Source organism: Passer domesticus, chromosome 5 (genome assembly GCF_036417665.1).
Source record: "Passer domesticus isolate bPasDom1 chromosome 5, bPasDom1.hap1, whole genome shotgun sequence".
Lineage (NCBI taxonomy): Eukaryota > Metazoa > Chordata > Aves > Passeriformes > Passeridae > Passer > Passer domesticus.
The window spans coordinates 44,293,364-44,315,025 of NC_087478.1; the positions used below are offsets into that span (position 1 = coordinate 44,293,364).

General features: G+C 39.9%; 1 long non-coding RNA gene across 1 annotated transcript; it reads left to right on the top strand.

The window, feature by feature from the left end:
• Nucleotides 1-1,585: 1,585 nt before the first annotated feature.
• Nucleotides 1,586-21,292, top strand: LOC135300405 (uncharacterized). Its single transcript, XR_010362303.1, has 4 exons — nt 1,586-3,884; nt 17,741-17,853; nt 18,217-18,339; nt 19,298-21,292. It is a non-coding gene; the product is annotated as an uncharacterized LOC135300405 (long non-coding RNA).
• Nucleotides 21,293-21,662: the final 370 nt, after the last annotated feature.

A 21,662-nucleotide genomic window follows, 5' to 3' on the forward strand; every position in this document is an offset into this window, starting at 1 on the left:
CCTGATTAGATGACATTCTTACAGAAAGAGTATTCTAATGCCAGTTCTAATGCTTTTTAATCCCAAAATTACTTTTGATGAGAATTCTCTTGCAATCATTCAAAATGTCACTAGGTTTTCACCTATCAGTCTTGCCAGCTAACACGTATCATAGAGTATTCAAACAAGGAAAAATTTTAAAAAGTGAGCAAGTACATCTGAAACAAATTCTAATGGAATATGATGAATTTTTCACCTCCAAAAAGAAGCTCAAACTTATTCACATCATTGTACACACTCATAAGTTGTAACGTTTCTAAACTCGGGATTTAATAAGTCCCTAAAAAATCCCCATAGGGGGATCAATTTCCTCTCCAAGGAAAGAATATTTTTAAGAGAACTATTCCTGAGCACACAGAGGCTTAAACAGATCAGCATCCCACAGTTTTCACCCCAGAAGCAGAGAGTAGGATGTGAGGACTCCTTGTATCTTGAACCCCCCATCCAATGCTACGTTGGGAGGGTGAGGCAATCCTTCCTCAGGTCGGGATGCACCGCGAACACGCGTGTTTGGGGCGCTTCGGCCCAGCTCAGGTGTCACAGTCGGATGGGAGGCAGCGCGCCAGGGCACCTGCGGCTCTGCTGCCGGGCCGGCCGCGCGGGGCGGGCAGGGCCATCTGCAGCGGGCGTGCGGGGCGCTGCGCTGAGGCCCGTGGCACTGCGGGCGGGACAGGGCGGGCCGTGGCGGAGCGGGCAGTGGATGTGGATGTGGATGTGGATGTGGATGTGGATGTGGATGTGGATGTGGATGTGGATGTGGATGTGGATGTGGATGTGGATGTGGATGTGGATGTGGATGTGGATGTGGATGTGGATGTGGTGCGGCGCGCTGAGGGCCGGCGCGCGGGTGCCGCAGTGCGCCACCGGCCCGCGCGGCCGCGCGCGCCCTCCCCGCGCACGTGCGGCCGGGGCGCGGCCCGCCGGGGCCCCTGGGCGGCAGCGCCCCCTGGCGCCCGAGCGGCCCCGCGGCGCCGCCGCCCTCAGGGCCCGGCGGGGCTCGGCGCCTCTCGGGCCGTGTGGCTTCGTCCGCGCCGTCGGTGCTGAGCACTTGGCCCGCAGGACTGGGCCAGGCTGGCAGGAGGAAGCTTCTAGAGTCACAGTCACCTGGAAAACCGTGTCATTTGAAAACAAATGGCATAGGAGCTTTGTCACTGAAACACAACATCCTTTCTCCTCAGGCGAGAGGGGGCCTGCCTGAGTTCACATGCTGGACTTTGTCAGCTAATGACGCTAGACTCCGAGTGGGGCTTCAACAAACCAAAGGGTGGGAGGAAAGCATCTTAGGAAAGGGCAGTCATTTGTTGACCAGTCAGGCATATAGGAAGGGTGAGATGAAAGACTACTGGAGGTTAGTCTCTAATCAGATGTTTCACATGTTATTTGTACAACATGTACAACAACCATGAGGGCTCCCTGATTTGCTGCTGCTGTTGAGTTGGATTTCGCCCCCCCACCCACCCACCCCCCCTCCCACCCACCCCCCCTCCCATATTTAAGTTCCTTTCTTCCAGTTAAAATTACCTTTTTTTCAAACACAGGCTCTCCATTCACAAAGAGTAAAGTGTAGTTCCTCAAGGGACACCAAAGGTACTTGTTTTTCCCAGTGTCAGAATTTTTATGGCAGGCTGAAAGCAACTGCTAACTTTCTGAGGCCGGCCCGGCACTGCTGCTGCATGGGTTATCCTTGTCATTCAGCCAGAGTCACCCTCCTAGAGGATGGGCTTCTGCAGCAGCTCCCTCTGAAAGGCCTGATGAGCTGTAGAAAAATTGCCAATATCCAAGGACATCCGTGTGCTGTGCTAGAAGCCATATGCTGTGGTTGTCTCTGTGCAACAGTTCACTGTCCCTTTATAGCCCTTTGTGCTTTAAGAAATCTGTTGTCATGGGCTTCTTCTCTCAACTACCCTGAGCTTTCTGCCAAAGCTGTCCCTGCTCTTGACTCTAGGCCATGGCTTCTTGCCCATCTAGCAAACTTCTTAAACAGCTCCTGATTTTCAGGAGGTTTTTTTTTCTGCCTTTTATTCATCCTCTGGTCAAATTCTCTTTAATGTTCATTAAGGATGAGAAGTTTGTTTCTGTGAAGCTCCAAATATAAATATTACTAGTTAGAACTGTCTTTTGTCCATAATGAATGTAAGAAGATCACATAAGCCTTGATCAACAATTTGTAGTCCTAGTATTAATGTTAGAATGAGTCTCCAAAAGGAGATTGCTGTCACATGCAATCTCCTTTCGTGGAAAGAAAAAAAGTTCAATCTCTAAAACTTGTAATGTTTTACTACCAGTTGCATGAGATCTTCCAAACTTGAGTTCTCTATAAAAATGCAATTTTTATCCTTCAGTGCAGACAGATGCTTTAGGAATAATTCATCCTACTTTCTGGTTTGATTTAGTGTTTTGTAGCAGATCTCATCACTTCATTACTCCTCACTCCCCAACTCCTTTCTGGAGTTTATAATTTGCATGTTTTCACACTCCTCCAGTTTCTGATCATTGTAAAGGGGGTAGTGCAGGGTGCCCTCCCTCCCCCTCAGTCCTTCCTACAAGAACTACGCACTGATTTCAAAGACTCCATTCACATGAATCACCCTGTTAATGCTCTGCAATGACAGCTACATCAGACTTCCTCTCATCAGTGAGAATTTCCGAGTCCTTTAGCACAATAACTACCCAGCTATTATTTACACATGAGCTATTCACTTGCTCTTCTTCCCAGCTAGCTCCTGCACTGCTCAAAATAAATGTGACTTCCTAAGGCTGAACTACATTTTGCTTCCTAGTATCCTTCATCTTTCACTCCCTCCTAGCTGCTCTCCTGTTCAGACTATCCCTTTCCTCTCTCTTGTTATGTTTTCTTGTCTGGAGGGGAAAACACTGCAGCCCTGAGGCTTGAAGGGCTGCTGTGGGAGAACAGCTCCACAGCTGGCAGGGAAGAGTTGCCTGTGTCCCCACTTTAAAGTTTTTGGGAGGTTTCCTGCCAGCAAAGCTGGTGCATACTCTGTTTGCCAGTGCAGGGCATTGCCTATAGATGTGCTTTCCTGCTGAGGCTGAATGTTGTGCATGGCACACCTGGCTATGCTGGGCTACTCCACTGAGTAAAGCCCTGGGAGTGCAGTGTGGCTCTCTGTATCCTCGGGAGAGGCTCCAGACCCAGAGGTCAGACTCTGACTTTCATTAGGCAGTGAATGGGAAGAAAGTGAATGTCTCAGCTGGTTGCAGCAGCTTGTCCATCACGTCCTGGGACCCAGAGTCCTCCCTGCTACTCTGGGCTGCCAGCAGCTACCTCTGAGGCTGCCAGCACCAGCACTCTGCTCTACTTCCAGTCTTTGTAGTTTCTGCTCACGAGCCCATGGGGGAATTAAGCCCTAATACAGCACTGCCCAGGGCTAAGCAGCATGATGCAAAATTATCAATTTGCAAATACACATTCAGCTAGAAACCACTTGGGGTTGGAAGCATCCCCTGGGAAACTGTGGAGAGTGTGTAAAGCTTACATCCTGCATAAGCAAGCGATGGCAGAGCTTGCAGGGAGCCTCAAGGCAGCTGAGTAGAGAGGGATCAGGGACTAATCATTAGAGGGAAAAACAGTAGGACAGACCAGTGCAGAAGACCATGGAATTCAGTCAACCAACCCAGTTTTGGGAGAAAAAGTCTTTCCTTTCCTCACATCCTTCCACTTCTGCTGCTGTCTGCACAAAAGAGATCAAAAAGGCTGCCACCTCAGCAGAGGCGCATTGAACCTACAGTGTTTAAATTTTGCAGTTTGTGAATCCCAGAGGATTTGTGACATATGTGCCTGCGATTTAGCCCGAGCAGCACAAGCAGAGCAAGAATAAACATAGCAGGTGAGTGAGAACTTGTTGGCTCTACACACATCTTCTGTGCTGCTGGGGTAAACAGGGTCTGTATGACTTCCTAGGAACCTGAATCATTATGAGATCCACAGAAAATGGTGTTTTAGAGGTTGCTGGGTAGGCTATTGAGCTGTCAAAAAGCAACCTTTCAAAGTGATACCCATATCTGCTTCCTTGGCCACCTACGTGTTGGCTTTTGGTAGCTGGTACTATATAGGTAGGGTATGATCAAGACTCAGCTAGTGCCTGAGGGGCATTACTTCGCTTTGAGCTGCAGGGATGGCAGCACAGACTCTTGGGTTGAATTTGACACTTTGGATCCTAACTGTGGTCTATTATATTCCCAGGAACTTCCTTGAACTACTCGGCAGTATATTAAAGTTTCATTTAAAGGCTTATTTTAGACTAACATTGAAAATATTTAAGCATTCAGGAGACAAAAATTCAGAATTCATTCATTTCTCCTGTTATGGCTGTAAGTCAGCTTTTCTGCAGTGGGATTTCCAGAGCCTTATTATGTTTCTCTCCCTTCTTCTCTGTGCTCATTTGACTGAAGCAGATTCCCAACTTCACATTTACATTTTTCACTTCTTTAAATAGAGAACCATTTGCCTTTAATTAGCTTCACAGGTTCACTGAAGTCTTCTGTAAATGTATGCAAACATCAACAATTAGTAAGTCCTCAGAAATCTCCATGAGACTTTTGGATAATCCCGACTGTGAATTCAAGGCTATGATGAATAAGTGGATGATAGCTGGTTTGGGATAAATCCTATGGCCTATCACCATCAAATTGTTTTGTATCCTATAATGGTTTTAGTGGGTTGGCTGACCAGAAGGTTGCTTTTATGGAAAGGACATATCTTCACTAGACATATGTGCCAATATTTCTTGAAGACTTCCTTGTGAAAAAAATTAAGGCCCTAGACTTCTCCAAAGGTAGATTTGTTTGTTTAAATGTTTTCTGTGGTCTCTGACTTGGAAGATCCAAGACAATAGCAGTTATGATCTCCTAAGATTTCTGAGTGGATGAAAGCATGGCTTTGTATTGGTAGAGACTGAGAGGGGGGACCTTTGGGCTCCACTGCTTCCTGATGGCAGTGAAGCATAAGGGTCAAACAGGCAATCAACGTTCCACTAATTTTTTACAGCTGAAAACAGTCTGGATCTTTCGATCTAAGTGACTTTGTAGCTGGTCACCATCGTCTTCTGGGCATCACACAATGGAACTAATAAAGACACTTCAGAAAGCATAATTAGCACCCACTCATCTTCCAGCAAAGTAATCTTTTATGACTTCTGCTTTGGATGCCATATTCTGCCCCACATCTTCATAAGATGTAGCAGCTGTCAGAATGGTCTACATCTGCACTTGGATTTCAGATCACTTTCAGAAGTTGGCTGTTAACAGGCTGCTCTCAGACCTGGGTCTGGAGCTAGTTGTTAGTATCCTCCTGCAGGACTGAAGTTTTAAATAACGAATGTACAACACCACACACACATATTCTTGGATAGATGCAAAATAAATGCAGAAAATAACTGATTTTTTACGGTAATAGGACATATGTGAATACCACTCCATGATAAGATATCTGTGTCTGGTTAAAACATGCTTTTTCCCCCGTAATATTATCCTAGTGTTTGATAATTCATTTTAAGAGAAAAATATGTCAAGTGAATTTAGATATGCTGAAAATTTGCATCTGAGCACCTTTCTACATAAAAGTCCTTCCAAAGCCCTTGAATATAAATTAATTTATTTCCATAACACATTGAACCATTATGCCAATGAATGAAAAGCTCCTCCTAAAGCTGTCAATTTATGTTTCAGGTTGTATACAGGAGCACAATCATACTGCAAAAGTTTCCAAAGCAGGATTACTCCCATACAGTGTGCTGTATGTTAGCCTAGTCTAAAATGGATTTTATTTACTCTGGTGTTGGTAAAACTGCACCTTGCTGTAAATACTTCTGCAGTGGTGGAGAATTTCTTTTAACCTCTTTATTATCAGTCATATAAAATTCAGAAGAGAGACTATTTCTAAATTTTCCCATCCAAAACAATAATCCTGTCAGGTTTATCAGTAAATATTCTGAACACTGCTCTAAGAAATTACCTGTGACACCTGCAGTATGTTCTCACATATGAGGAGCAATAACATTGTCACCAGAAGCAACTTATTAATAGTGCTTCTTGTAATGCAGAGTTATATTTACTACAGTTTTGTGCTACACTCCTATCTATTAGTCTAAAAGCAAAAGCAGGAAAGTTACTTAAAATATATCTCTAGCTGAAATCATCTTCATTCTTCGTTATTAAATGCAGTTTTCTGAACAACAATGCAAACTTTGTTTGTTTTATAGCCTCCAGGGCTATCCTGTCAGAAGTTCAGCCCTGGTAAATCAGCTTAACCTACTTGTAGGTCCTAGGGATGAAGAAAATATTGGAAACTTTGTTTCATTCTGCCAGCACCAGGCCAGATATACTATTTTGTCCTGCAACCTCAGCTCTGCTATACAGCTTAAGAAGCGGAGATTAGGACTTTGTGAGTGTTAGGAGACTTGGGGAAATGGCAACTTTCTAAGCGTTTATTGATTAGTTGACTTTAACCTTCCTTCCTGCAGATTCTGTTTGAATTCCTGATAAATTTCTTTCCTCCATTAAATTTGGTTCTCTGCTGAGGCATCTTTTCTCTTTGAAGATTTATGTTACTTATTTGACTGCCATTTACTTTGTTGTTCATTCACTTTATTACATTCTTTGGAGCTTTTTCTACTACCATTAAGTCTGTAAAGCCTCATATTCCAGACCCATCTTCAAAGATTAATTCCTAAGGCAAGTGAAAAATCCTACTGTCTAGAAACTCATTCAACCAGGACACCAAAAACTATTCCAAACTTACCACTTAAACAAGACATGATAAATCCTTCCATCAAGTGGCTAAGAAAACAGTTACCTCCTCTTTGAGGGATGTAGTAGCATGGTCCAGGTTAAATATCTAACATTTACCCCTTTTTCATAGTTACCACAAAAGATGATGTTGCTAACTTTATAAATACTCCCTGCTAGGAGCCCAGGAGGGCTCTCTTGGGAAGAGCTGAGAGGGTGGGAGGCTGAGAAGTAATGAATCCAGCAGACCTGCAACAGAGATTTGCCAAAGCAGTTTTGGAGGCAGCTGCACAAGAGCCAAAAGATCAGATCTTGTCTCTCACTTCTGGATGTAGAGTCAGCAGTCTCAGCAGTGCTGTCCTCAGGGTTTGACTGTGATTCCACTCTTCCACTCTTTGAGTCACCTGGGACATTCTGTACACTTTCCCATCATCCCACTCCAGGTCCTGCCTTACCAGGAAGTTGCCCATCCCCAAATCTCTCCTCTCCAGCCATGGAATCAGGACTGCAATCAGCTTGTCTTCCCAAAGGGGATATGAGGAAACACAGTTCTGTTGCATTAAAGCCCCCAATAGTTGGTGTTTTACCAAGAGTCTTCTCCTTCAGTCTCAACAGTCTTCTTACTTATCCTTTGTATTCATAAAACTTTTGGCATAAACCCATTTGTATGAAAACTGTCTTCCATGGGCCAGATGGCTTTTAAGTGTATTTTGGTATAACTGCTGACAATCTGGGTAATGGGACAGAAATTACACTCCTTTTCACATCTCCTATCAGTGCATCTCAATGATGTAAGGCTTCTAAAAAACACCTATGATCAGATGGAACAAACTTGGTAAGAGTTTTCTGAGGAAAAAAAAGAGCTTATTCATGAAGAAGAGGAAGGTGCATGACACCAAAACTGTGAATCATCTATCATTGCTTCATTGCTTCTGGTAAGATTTCAAAAAAGAAATCAAAATGTGGCTTACTTTTGCACAAAGATTGTTCATCCAGCATGATGTGCTAGTCCCCAGGCTACATCATTGCAAAAAAAAAAACAAACCAAACAAAACCAAACCAAAACAAACAAACAAAAAAACCAAAACACCAAATCTGGCTATCAAGTGTTACAAATATCTTAAATCAGGATAAAAATATTTTGAAAAGTATTTTTTTCCTAAACCCTAATCTGTCTGAAAGGGGCAGCTAGCGATTCTGATGGGTTCAGAAAAAATGGTGAAATCAGAGAAAAAAAGTGACTTAAAGCCCTGACTACCTGGAAAAAAAAAAAAACAAACCAAAAAAACCAACAAACCAGGCAAACCAAAACCAACCCTACAGTACCCTAGGGTCTGATTTGTTGAAACCATTTCAGTTTGATGCCAAATTATCTATATTTTTAAAAGGCAATACATGTAAGATATGATCAAGAATAATAGGAAGAATGTATTTGTTTAGGATATTAATGCAGACATTTCCTGCAATTCAGCAATTTCTGAGCAACAAAATGGGTCCCATTTGCAATGAGCTTCTGACCTGCAATATAGCTGTAAGGATACCTTTGAGATTTGTCTGTTCTCCTGGAGCTAATCTGCTGCCTTGATTCCTGAGGTTTGTAGATGAACATGATAGGTATTGCATGATAAACACCACACAGAAGGTTTCCTGAGAAGGAAGGATTTTGAGACAGAATTTTTCTGTCTCAAAAATAGTATAGGGACATTTTAAATGCCAAGATTTATCAACAGGTGGAAGATAATAAGTAATCACTCTGTTTGGATTTCTTTAATGCCTTTAATCCAGCAATGGAAATTCAGGACAGATGTGTATGGCTGGGAATAAAGGACAAGCCTGATTCTTCAGCAAATAATCTAGGTGAATCCTTTTCACATACAATCCTTCTTGAAGAGTGTTTATTATCCATTTACTTGATGTGCACAAAACCTCTAAGGTACTGGGGAAAAATTTGGTTCTTATTTCAAACCTGATTAGCATTGAAATTACTAGAAAAAAGATATAAAACTGCTTGTGCTAAGGAGATCTGTGACCTGATGACTTAACTGAAGAGGTCCACAGAGGAGAAATAGAATTAGCCATAGACCTTCTGAACATCTGGCCAAATCGACCTCCAAAGCTTTGGAGATTTCTCTCTTCCTACTTAAATATGACAAGAAGAGGCATTTCACACCAAATGTTCTTAACTCTGTCCAGCTTGGAGAAGCCCCCAGGGCCCTGCACTTCACCCATTCTAAGTCTAAAGAACTAAAGGACTTCAGACTGCAGGATGACAGCCTGGTTCCAGCAAAAGTGTGAGCAAAGCTCTCACCGAGTTCTGTGGAGCCAGAATTTCAGACTGGGGGTATCTGCTCCCATTCCTGCACTGCATCTGCTGCTTACTTACATTTACACACATGCACGAACTCACGCACACGGCTGCACTGACATTGCACAAAGCTGTACTACAGGCTGGAATGTTACTGGCCAGACAGAAAATTTGACTTTGCTTCCTTATATTTCTAAGGAAGCAAACTTCCTGAAATCCAGCAGAACCAGACTGTCGGCATCCTGACACTGTTACTTTTGATTTGCATTTCAGCCAAGTCTTCTTTCCAGGTTAGCTTTTGAAACGGGAAGTTGGGATAGCAACAGTATTGCTGCATAAGGACGGTGTGTCTGCACAAGGGCAGGGCTTGTCACAATGAGCACGGGAGTCCTTCTGCCCTGCAACAATTTCCTGCATCAGTCGGTGCTCTGACTTCAGAGTTCGGACCCAGTGGCATGCATAACACCTTTACAAGTTTTATTTGTACAAGTAATGTAGAAGCAGAAAATGCATAGGTTGTGTGCTTAGGGAAAGAAGAGGGTGTGCTGTTCATTGCATTCAAATTAGACTGCCTTTATGGACAGAAGTCCTACTTGTGTGATAAAAGGCAGGGCATTTATCAATGTTCCTCTTCCCTATTGCTATTCAGTCCTTTATGAAACTCAGCCTAGAAACATCTGCTGAAACTCTCTTCCTCTTACAATGTACCTGCTTTAAATAAAAAGGACTTTGGAAAGAGCTAAACCATTTTCTTCTTCCATTGTTAATACTGACTTTGCTTTCCAGTTTCTGAAATCTGCCTGCAGCTCACTGCTTCCTTTTCTGAACATGTAGTTCCAAGACCTCCTTTTTTAAGTGAAGAAGATTCACTTGTGGACTGTCTCCTAGGATATTTAGATGAAGATTTAGGAAGAACATCACATTTTAATCAGAACTGTGCACTTTGCATACAAATAAATTGTCACGTAGCAGTGAAGGTCTTCCTATTAATAAGAAAATGTATTAATGATAAAATGGAAGCTACTAGCACAAGAGGTTGGCAGACATTTAGATCTTATTAATAATTAAAGCAATCAACAAGTTGACAGTTACTCCGGAATGATAATCAGATTTAAATAGAGTTTTGATCTAATGCAACACCACTAACATCATTACCTGCAAAATAAGGCAATGAATGGTCTCTATGTTGTAAGGCAGTCCAGTATGCAACACTTTTGTCAGGTAAATGCAGAATAAACTAATTTAACTAATCCTAAAATTCATAGTTATTCAGTGGTTTTCTTGCAGTTTCTGTGTTTTATTTCATTGACTACTTGACAAAAAAATTCTGTTCATTAAGTACAAACATCCCCACTCACAGAAAAAATATTAAACCAGCATATATCTGTGAAAAGGGCTTTAAAAGATGATAGGGGTTTTGTTAGTCTGAGGGTAATGAAGTCGCCATTACAGCTTTTTCACCTGTTTTTTTATCATCTTTTCATAGATGCAGATGGATTAAAAAAGGTATGTTGCTTTGAATTGCCAGTTTTTCCTCTGCAAAATTGGCTCAGTGTGCCTGCTGTGGCTTGAAACAAAACCCCTTCTGAACAGGAATTCCAAATCTTCCAAATCACATTAGGAAAGAAGAAGTTGGTATCAAAAGGCCAAGCTGTCACTATTTCTTCCTGATGACTCTCATTTAACAGCCATTAAAATGCAAATAGAACTATGATTTTCAGATCACAAAATTAACATTAACAGCTGGAATGATTGATTAAAGGTCATGGCAACTGTATAACTTAATTTCTTATGTAATTGTGTTCAGTTTTCTACAGATTGTTTGGATTTGTGAATTAATTTTAGCTGTTGCTGAACACTGACAGGTGCATTTATTGGTCTCTCATTTTTGTTAATATCTCCCTGTGTGAATGATTCCCTTCTTTCAAAGAACGAGAAGTGTACCCAGAGGGGACACTAAAATTACTATCTTCAACTAACAGGTTTTGCAGCATATTAGCAGATCTCTCAGAAGTTTTTTATTGACCCAGACAAGACCAAAATGACGTTTCATGGGTATCTAACAAGTTAGTCCTCCAGGAGTTTTCTCATGCATGTGTTTACAGAACAGAATAAAAATGGCACTTAAGTTCCCAAGAGGCTTTGAGCTAACAGCTCAGATCCTATCTGAGCAGACCATCTTAGATGCAGCTTGCTTTATTGGATGAAATAAGCCACAGATAGACCAACTTTCATATTGCTTTTGAGTCAAGGCATTGGCAGGATGAGAAAGGAAAGGTTTCAGACAGTATCTGTCTGTACAGTTCCTTATAGGTGCAAAAATGAATCTCAGTTGTAATTCTTATTCTGCTGCAAGAGTCAGTCATTTTTCAAAGATTCTTAGAGCAAGATCTGCAAATACTCATCACCCACAAATACAGCCAGAATTTTGGAATAATTCAGTCCAAGAGTTTGAGCTTTTTTGAACTCCACCTGCTTATTTCAGTGCTCAACTGAAAGCACATTTGAAAAATAGAACCCAGGGACGGGTGCTAAAAATTTCCAAAAATTATCCAAATGAATAGGACTTGAGGCCTGGGAGAGTCTAAGCTAGCATAAGTTGTACGTGATCTCTTTCCCACACACCAGCAAGAGCATGATATTGGCTCCAATGCCTGCACCTCTTCCCAGTGAGAGCTCTGTCCTACATCTTTGGTCACTCAGTCCAGAGTGTGCCTGCCAAGACATGCAGTTACTGTGTCTATTGGGAGCCAGAAGAGATTGCCAAAATATTTCAGTCTTTGAAAAATCAGGGGAGTGTGTCAGTCTGAAGTCAGGGAGAGACAAATTGGCACAGAGATAAAACATGACATACTCAATTTTTTACCTGCCTTGGTACCTCTGGGGACAGATCTCTTTCAGAACCATTGAGACTTTCTTGACTGACAAATTCAATGGACTCTGTTAAAAAAGCACAAGACAGTGCTGATGATGGGAGCAGGCAATGTGACTGCTCCCTTCCTGGGGCAAAGAGTAACTTCTGATCCTTTTGCTCTTTCTACTGAACCTTGTTATGGAGTGTTGGAGAGGGTTTGTGGAGAACAGGGTGAGGCAAAGCATCTGGGTTGCATGTGCCTGCAGGCAACTTCCAGACTTGTACTGAGGTTTGGGTCCTACAACTTTCCTTAAGAACTCCCTTTCGCACCCTGCCCTTTCAGAGGAGAAAAAACAGATGCAGAACATGTACATCAGGACAGGGAATGTTGTAATAGCAGTGAGCTTAAGCAATCCCCCACATGGGGGAAGATACTGGATAGTTTTTTATTTTTGTAGGCCTCCTCACTCCTTGAAATATGAAGGTTTAGCTGTAAAAATCCAAACTGCTTCAGCAATACCCAAAGGACTAATTGTTGTTAAAATCAGGAAACACAGATCCTAAAATTACCCTGTTCAGGCAAATGAGAGCAGTCAGGATATAGAATGGTTCATTTTCCACAGGCAGACAAAAGGACTGAAACAAAATTAGCCTTTAAAGTTTTGTCACAGAAGGCAGGATAATGAGTCCTTTTCTGCTTAAATGAACTGTGTGTTCTCACAGCAAAAGTCTCATCTCAAAGCTACATCAGTGCTTTCGTAGTCATTATTCTCTGCTACCCACCTTCTGAGATGGCTCATACCTGAGGGAGAACAGAGGATCTTGACACTTATGAGAAGAGCATTTTACCTTGTGGGTTTACAACTAGCACTTGTAAAAACCTGAACTTCTGCCCTTGAAAGTCTTTGTTTGTCAGTGAAATACAGATTGCATGAGGAGCATGACAAAAGCAGTCCCACAGCCATTGTCCACATAGTATTATCCCAGTACAGAAGGACTGTCTCTAGTGAGGAGAGGATAATTATTTTCAGGCACACTAATTCTTGATTTATATAGTAAAATTGCCAAAGGGGGGCATCAATATTAGTTGTAATGGACTTGACTGCTCCCACATCCCATCTTTTACATATGCTATTCAACAGCTGTGGATGGATTCCTTTTGGGTTATACTACATTATCATGGATAAACCAGACTCTCTTCATGTGAAATTGAAATACATTAGTCACATTTCTCAGGATTTCATTAACATAGAGAGAATTTAACCCTGTTTAAAAATTACATATCATTGTCATACATGCTTTTTATTATATAGCTGTCAGAGAATGTTAGGAAAGTACCACAGTGACTTTAGCTCACATTAGTGTGGCTTTATAGACATATATTACACTACACCTAATTACATGTATTAGAACTATGTTTTTAAGTTAACTTTTGGAATTAATTTTTTTAATATCTATTATTAATATATAGGGAGAATTGATGTGTATAAAAATAGCCTTGAATTTTTACTATACTGCAGTTTGTAGACAAAAGGACTTATACTTTTGCCTGCATGAAAATACTTGGCAAAACTACACTTATGAAAAAACTTATTGGCCCAAGAATATTTTATGTTTAGTACCTAAAACCTTTGTGAGGGCACTTAAAAACATGCCTGCAAAGAGATGGTTGAGGAACACAGCAAAATTTGTAGAAAACTGTCATTTCAGGATATAAGGTCAGTTCTGAATAACACAGAATTTTCTCTAAGTGCAGAGAATGCTTTTCCCAAGATCAGTACTACTGAAAACTACAATTGTAAAGTACAACTCTAAGAATCATGCCAATTCAATTAAAATGTCCTTTTGGCTTAAACTGTCTGAGTAACTGATTTCTAATTTGCAAAAATGGTAAGGCTAAAATTATGCAAAAAGGTGCAGTTATGTATATACACGTATTTGAACAACCAGAAGGATTAATTAGCTCTTAGTAAAACACTCTCATGGAGCTTGAAATATGGGTGATCCAGACTCAGAAAGGGAAGTTTTTAATATCCCAATATGAAAGCAAATAACATTTTGATGTGCATGTTGACAATACCCCTTTTTCTTCACTCACAATTTTGCTAAATTGCACTAGCACTGAGCCCTTGGCAAAAATGTTTCCTTCATTATGTAAATGATAAGTAGTCAGATTATTATTCATTGAGATTCCCTGAATGGTTTTATTTTTGCAAGTGCTGGCTTGCTTTGTTTGCAAAGTTTGTTTGTTGTTTACGTTTGCAAGTGCTGGCTTGCTTTCTCTTTTTGTTTTGCCAATATATTCAGTACCTGTGGATTTTCAGGGGGGGAGAAGGGAGGAAGGTTTTGTATGACAGACATTTGGGTGGTTTTGGATGCTTTATTGCTTTTCTTCAGTATTCTTATATATTTCATATATGCTCCTGCAATATCTCTCTAATTGAATTTGTAAGTCAGCAGTTTAAGTGCACTTTATACGTATTCTCCTCTTCCTGCTACTTGTTTTCAATTAAGGCAAAAATCCCATATTTTTGGTTTGTTAATAATGGTTCATATTTCCGTAATTGTTCATATTTTCATTTAAGGTTTTGGCACTCTTCTGAAACACTAACTGAAGCCTTGAAACCATTTCAGAAAGAAATGAAGGCTATAAAATAGAAATACCTTGTCCAAATTTACAGGTAAAGTGAGGATCAGACCTTAGATTAGATGTTTGAGTTTCAATCCCACCCCCCTGAAGTCTGCAGATGATCTGCCATTGATTTCCTGTGACTTTTGACCAGGCTCTGTACCATCTGTCTCTTCTCACTCTGATTTCATATGGTGCATTGCTGTAATCTTACTAGGGGTTATGAACTTCACTCTTTTCTAACATTGCAGTTAGTGTGTGCCTCTGTTATGAGGGTCTTCACCTACCTGGCAAAATAAATAAATAAATAAACAAACAAATAAATAAATAAATAAATAAATAAATAAAATTTGAACTGATCCTTGAATGGATGGAAGCACCCCTGGCTTAAACACAGGGTTCTGCAACCACATCAGGTAATGTAGGACTGTGCATTTTGCTAGCCACAGCTAGTGAAGGCTGCTGAAGCTTTCTTTCACTTTGCTGGTAATTCTGTGGCTGATTCTGCCTCTGTGTGACAAACTGTTCTTGCAAGTGGAAAAGATATATGATTTTTTTTTATCCTGTTATTATTTGACTATGGATTTTTTTGAACGTAAGCATTATTTCAAACATTATGTTGACAGCTTATTCAAAAATAAATTCCTGTCTGCATCTTATTCTTAATCCACAGAAGGGATTCAATGTTTGAAATGTCATGTTCTAACCCTTTGGATTGAGTATATAGTTTTCTGTGCATGATTTTATGCCTTGATTACATATTATAACTTTTAGACTAGTATTTCTACTTTAAAAGCTTACTTTTTAAAATTTAAATCCAGTGATCTGGGGTTTTTTTTACTTATGGATTTACTCATCAGTTTATGAAAATTTACTTAAGATATGATCTTTCAATAAGCAATCTTGCCAGACAATTATTTTGACAGAACTTCAATTTTGAATAAATAATCTGTCTGGAAGTTTTTAAACAGCATCTAAAGAGTTAAATACTAAGTTTGCCAATGCACACAGAAAAGTTTTAGGGATATTTATCCAACCCTCTTACTTCTATGAAGAACACAAGCCACTGATAGGTTTCTATTCTGGCTCTAAGAGAGAGGTTTTTTGTAGCAGATCTCTCTGCAGATGAAATTGTAAAAGTTCATCAGAAATAGAACTGAATCTTTTGACATCACAGACGTGATCAGTGTGGTTTGATTCCTCTCTTCTTTCTAAGACAAAGCACTTGTAGAAGTTACAGAAATTAAAAGCTTTATTCAGCCCTATCTTGGGGAATATGAAGTGGTAACTTTATATCATTTTTTCATAGTGGCTCATAATTGGAAAAAGAGTGTATTTTTGTAAGAGAGAGAGACAAAAGGGACAGGGGAAAAAGAGGGAAAATTGTGCAAACATTTGTTCCAAAGCTAGTAAGCCCCCTGTGTTTTATGCTTACAGTGTAACTTTGAAGTTCACACTCTCTTAGTTGTATGCTTTTCCTGTATTTTGAAGATTGAAAGAATACTAAGTAATACTGTCCCACAACCACTTATTATTAACAATAGTAACAAGCAATCCCAAATTTGATTCATTTGATTTGCCAATCTGACATCCTAGCTGTCAGTAAATATTCATGCAGTCAAGCTTCACTTCCACTGATGTTCAAAACATTGATTTTCACTTTGAATGCTGAGTTATTCAGAAAGCAAACAAACAAAACCCCAACACGTTTAAGGTTGATTATTATAATTTTTATTGAAATGGGTGGTTACCTAAGTCACTCAGCCAGAAAGCAGAAACAATGCATGCGACTTACATAATTAACACCCGGCTGGAAAGTAGTAAATGTTTGTGAAACCTTTTTCTGTGCTATTCCAGTGGTGAAAATATATTTGGGAATAAATTCTTAACCATTTAAAACATATGAAAAGTAGACCCACTTTATTCCCTTTTTTTCACTGATCTTTCTCTGGATTAGCAAAATTGCTGGTAGAGATAGCCATAAAGTAGTCAATCATTCTTCTCATTCGCTTCAAATTTTTAAAACAACAGGTTTCTCCATGTTGCTTAATAAAGACTGAGCTCCCAAAAGACTTTGTGTCTCAACCTTGCAATTGGCTTGGGACTCGGAGACACTAAAGCTGTTTGAAAAGAGGCAGCTGCCAGCATCACATAACCTGCCATGACCAGCTGATCCCATTATGCAAACAAGAGGGTCCCCTGGCAAAGAAATCCAACAAGCTCCAGAGTGTATAGCTCGACTTCAGTCAGTAACTTTGAATGAAAACAATAAGTTGCAGAAAAGAAAAGGTGCTGTGTAGAAGTACTTTTCATCTATCCTCTCTCCAGAGTTGGTGGGCCAATGTCACTCCAACCTTTTCCTGGAAAAGGGAGTTATTAATTACAGGCATCAAAGGATTGTCCTGCAAAGCCAGCATGGACCACATGCTGACCTGAGGAGTGAGCTGTCTTTGGAGTGCCTTAGCTGTGACCATAGCCACAGTGGTCTGTTAACTTGATTGTGAGAACCACAGCTGTCTCCTGTGAAGCTTTCACAGAACTGCTGACAAGGAGTGGTGATCAAACTTCCCTAGGCCCACTGAACTCCAGACAAGCTGATATAAACATTTCAGTGGGGAAATCAGCCACCCACTGATCCCTTCTCTGATTCCAGGAAACAAATTAGGCAAATATAAAAGTAATGGTGGCATTAAAGATGTAATTTGAATGGAAAAGTAAGAGTCATAGGAAAAGGAAAAGCAAGATGGTACTAGAGGTCTGGACTCACTGAACAAGATTGTCTTTTTCCTGCATCTTATCTTTGACTTATATTTCTTAATTATATTTCTCTCACAATCTTGTAACTACACAAGTATGATTACCAGAGTTGCCCTGGAGTTATCCAGGCAATTGTCAGTGTCTTCAACAGACCTCTTGACAAATCCATCATTAGCATAATTTTGTACAAAAAGTTTGAATTGCTATCAAGAACCAAGATGCAAATTCCTAACAGAGAGTAGGACTTTTCAAGAGGAGCTTTTGTCTCTCATTGCTTTGCTTCCAACCACTGCTGAGACAGGCTAACATTAGCACTGCAGAAAAAAATTCATTCTAGCATTTCAGTGTTATCAACATGCATTTTTACTTCTCACTGTCCTGATGAGTGAAGATGTTTTGTTTCTTTATGCAGCATGACAGGCATCTGGCACCTCACAAAAAAAAGAAAAATATAAGCAAAAGATCAAGACTCCTGCTGATGGAGCTTTTGGAAACCACTGGAGCACTAACCTCTGGCTCTCTCAGGTCATTAACTCAAATTCTGTTGCCACTTAAGCATCCAAAACCAGGCTGTGAATCTGTACTCTAAGTATGTCTAAGACTAGGTTCTCCAAAGAACCAATCCTCTTTTGTTTAAGGAAAAAAAAAACCCAACTATTCTATTATGAAAATAACTAGGCAGGTTATGACAAATTTTTTGGACATGATATAGTAATTTTGCTTTCTTTCACATGAGAAATATGTCCCTCTGATCCAAAATAAAGCCTTCCTAAATATACAAATGTCTTTGGTTTTTCTTTCTTCTCTTATTTATAAGTCATAATGTAACAGATGCTGCTCTCTGTAGTTTCAAACTGAAAGATGTTTTGCACTTTCACTATTTTTTAGATTCTGAAAATGCTGCAGCTGGTGATTTTAAACTTTCTATTTGCTATCAAAGTTGCTGAGGCTGCAGAGTCAATCTCTGCAATGGTTACCATCTTCAAGTCTGTCCCAGATATCAGTAAACAGGTATATAGTTTTCTAGTTTTTCTATTTATTCTTTTGTGTCTGGAATTAAGGTGAAAATTAGGCTTTCTTTATAGATTTACAGCTAAAGGTTTTTTCAAGATGTTGTCAAACAAAGCTATGAAACCATACAATTGCACAGGGTGTTGACAATAAACCATTTATTGGATTAAAATTGAAAGGATTGTTTTAAAAAATATGAACTGCTAAGTGGTATCACAGCTACAGATTACCAGTGCAAAGTGGAACTAGAAATCTTGTCTACTCTGAAAACTGAATGTGAATAAAAAATCACAGCTCTAGGCAGGAGAGCAGCAGTGAGAGAGGGGCCACAGCCATTTAGCCACTTTAGATACTGTTTCCAACTTTTCTTTATAAACCAGACAGAGCTTCTCTGAAAAAAAACCCCAAATCTGTAGGTCCACTTTGCAAACTCTGATATAGACCAAAAAATGAGAAGAGGAAATGGCAAAATAAAGAGTTTAATGGAGACTGTGGCAAAAATGGGGAAAGAAATGGATGAAAATGTTCTACTAGGAAATGAACGTGCATAAAATAGCTGTTGAAGGGTTTTGTTGCCTCATAAAACACATAGTTGCTGCTGACAAAATAAAATAAAAAAAATATTCCCTTTTCAGCCTTCAAGACATTTGGTCTTTGGCTTACAAAACCCCAAAACATTCTCTCCATTATAAAAGTTTTCAAATAAATTCTTCTCGATTTCATTTCTCATAGGGAAAAACAAGCTTCTGCCAAGGCATGAAGTATTTGATATTTCCCACATCTAATTTGCAGTGCAACTAAGAAAACAAAAAAAAACAATTTCTTTTTGAAAATTTTCAAGCTTCCATCTCTCTCTGCCTTCCAATCTTGTTGCAGAAGGACTGGTCTCACAGATTTGCCTCTGACCTCAGTGGTTGCAAGGTTTAATATTCCACCTCTTTTGCTCTTCTATTTACAGGGATTTTTGTCTTCTCTATATGCTTTTGAGATGTTCTTATTCCTCCCACAACCATCAAAAGGCAGGGAAGGACATATTTCTGAAATGCCCTCATTGCCCACAGCCTCCCCATCTGGTCAAAGAGAGGAAAAGCCACAGGAACACTATTCTGCCTGCATCCAGCTGACACTGAGTGGGGAGTGGCATAAAGTGCCTTGTGGTGGGTGCCATCACACCGGGGATGAAGGTGCAAGACAGGCCAGGCAGCCAGGAGCCAGGAGCGTGCTGCACAATTTTGAAGGACCACGGGTCTGGGGTCCTGATGACGCTTTCCAACCCTTGCTCAGCCTCAAAGCAAGGGTGCTGGGCTGGCATTCACTGGTGGCTCTTCCTTTCACTCATCTCTGCTTTGTAGAAGATAGTGTCAACTTTTTCTCTGGAGTTTCACTTTGGGGAAAGAAGCACCATTTTCCTAAAGCAGGCTGGAGGCGAAACACTATTCCTGCATTAAAGAGGATAACTGTCTTCTAATCACATTCTTCCTGCAGAGCTGATGAGCCAAGAGCTGGTGAAGCAAACGAAGACATTTGTCGAAAAGTTCAATCATTCTCCGATTATCACATTTCTTGATGCTTCCCTCAAAGCCTCAGGCATGGAGTAGCTGGAACAGCTGAATCTCCATCCTGGCAGTCCTTCTGTCCACTCAGTTCTACAAGCACACATCACCTAAGTATCCCAGGTCTTATGTGTTCTCCCATGCAGCCTTGTTCTTCTTGGGCTTTTTCCCATTATTTAATGAATCTTGGATTTGACAACTATTATCTCTAAACAGAAGTCAGTACAGACACAAATCTGATGTGGAGAAAGTATCAAGATATTGTCATATTCAATAAGAAATAAATGAAATCTCTCAAGCCACTTTCATGTCATTAATATTGGAAAATATGTTAATAGCAAGAATTTATATGATGATTTTGCTGCATTTTCAAGTCATTCTATCTCTCTAACATTAAGCTGACATGGCACCATAAAAGTTACCACACTGAAAAATTCCAATCTCATTTTACATAGTGTTTCACAGTGTCTCTGGTTCATTTCTGTGTTAGGTGATGATGTGCTACAGATGATGATGTGCCAAGAAAATCTTCCTACTGCCTCCTAGAATATTGATACTGGGACATAAATATCTCAAAGCCACTTTAATTTTTGCATTTCCACAGGAAATACACTTCTCATATCCAAAAACCTCTCAAAAAATAAGCTTTAAATGCCCTCCTTCTTTCTGTCCTGAAGTTACCCCCAAGTTTTACTTGTGGAAGTATTGTTCTTCAGTGTTTTCTGATCTTCCTTAATTTCATTTTTTTTCCTGACAGCTGACTGTGTGCTTCTGTGTGGAGAGCATTTTAGAACTGTCTTCTTTGATGACAAGGAGAAAATTACTAGTTTGTCTGACTTAACACAAATAGTGGGGAAAATGCTACACTTTTAATTCAGGAGAAGTCCTGTTGACTTCCATAAGAGGTTTGCTAAAATGTTAAATTAAAGGTACCATTTCTAGAATTCTGCTTAATCTGAGCCACCACAACATACTTGACATAAAAGTTTGATGCTGAAGACTTAAACCTGCATGATTAACTTCAAACAAATGCACAGTTAATTCAGGAGCCCTTTAAAACCTGAAGGAGTACACTGGAACAACTCTAATTGTGATTTGTGCCAATATGTAATCTATCCTGAGTCAAGGCCCAATATAAAATATCCCATTTTTATCCAGAGATGCAAACATTGATGTTTTTGAAAGAGAAAAAAAAGTCATTTGAATCTTTTGTTATTCCATTAGCACAGAGTATTCCTGTGTCCCTGACAAAGGGCTCCTATCTGATTTTGGGCAGGGCATTTAGACTAAAATGTTTATAGATGATCACTATTTACCTGTTCCACATACTCAAAATGTGTAATGTGAATTCCCTGGGCCAGATTTGGATGCATGGCTACAGCTGTATTTTAGACCTGAACTCACTCATTTCAATAAAATCATTAACTTAAAAATGTCAGTCTCTGGGTACTTTGAGCAGGGTATGTAAGTGGCTGTTGAGTGCTATTGAGACTTGCCCTTTCTCTATGACTGACCTACTGCATCAGCCAAGAACCTGAGCTCTGAGGCTGTCAGTAGATACTTGTTAATAAGAAACTCCTTATGATATACCCTCTGAAACATATTTTGGTAAAATGTTAAGGGTTTTAATGATCTGCTTTCATTGCTTTTTTGTAATTTTAAAGTATTTCTCTTTTAAAATAATTTACTTAAATATATCCAAACTGATGAAAGTCCTGTCTAAACAAATATTCACACTCATATTACTAACACTTGAAGCAATAGTTCCTT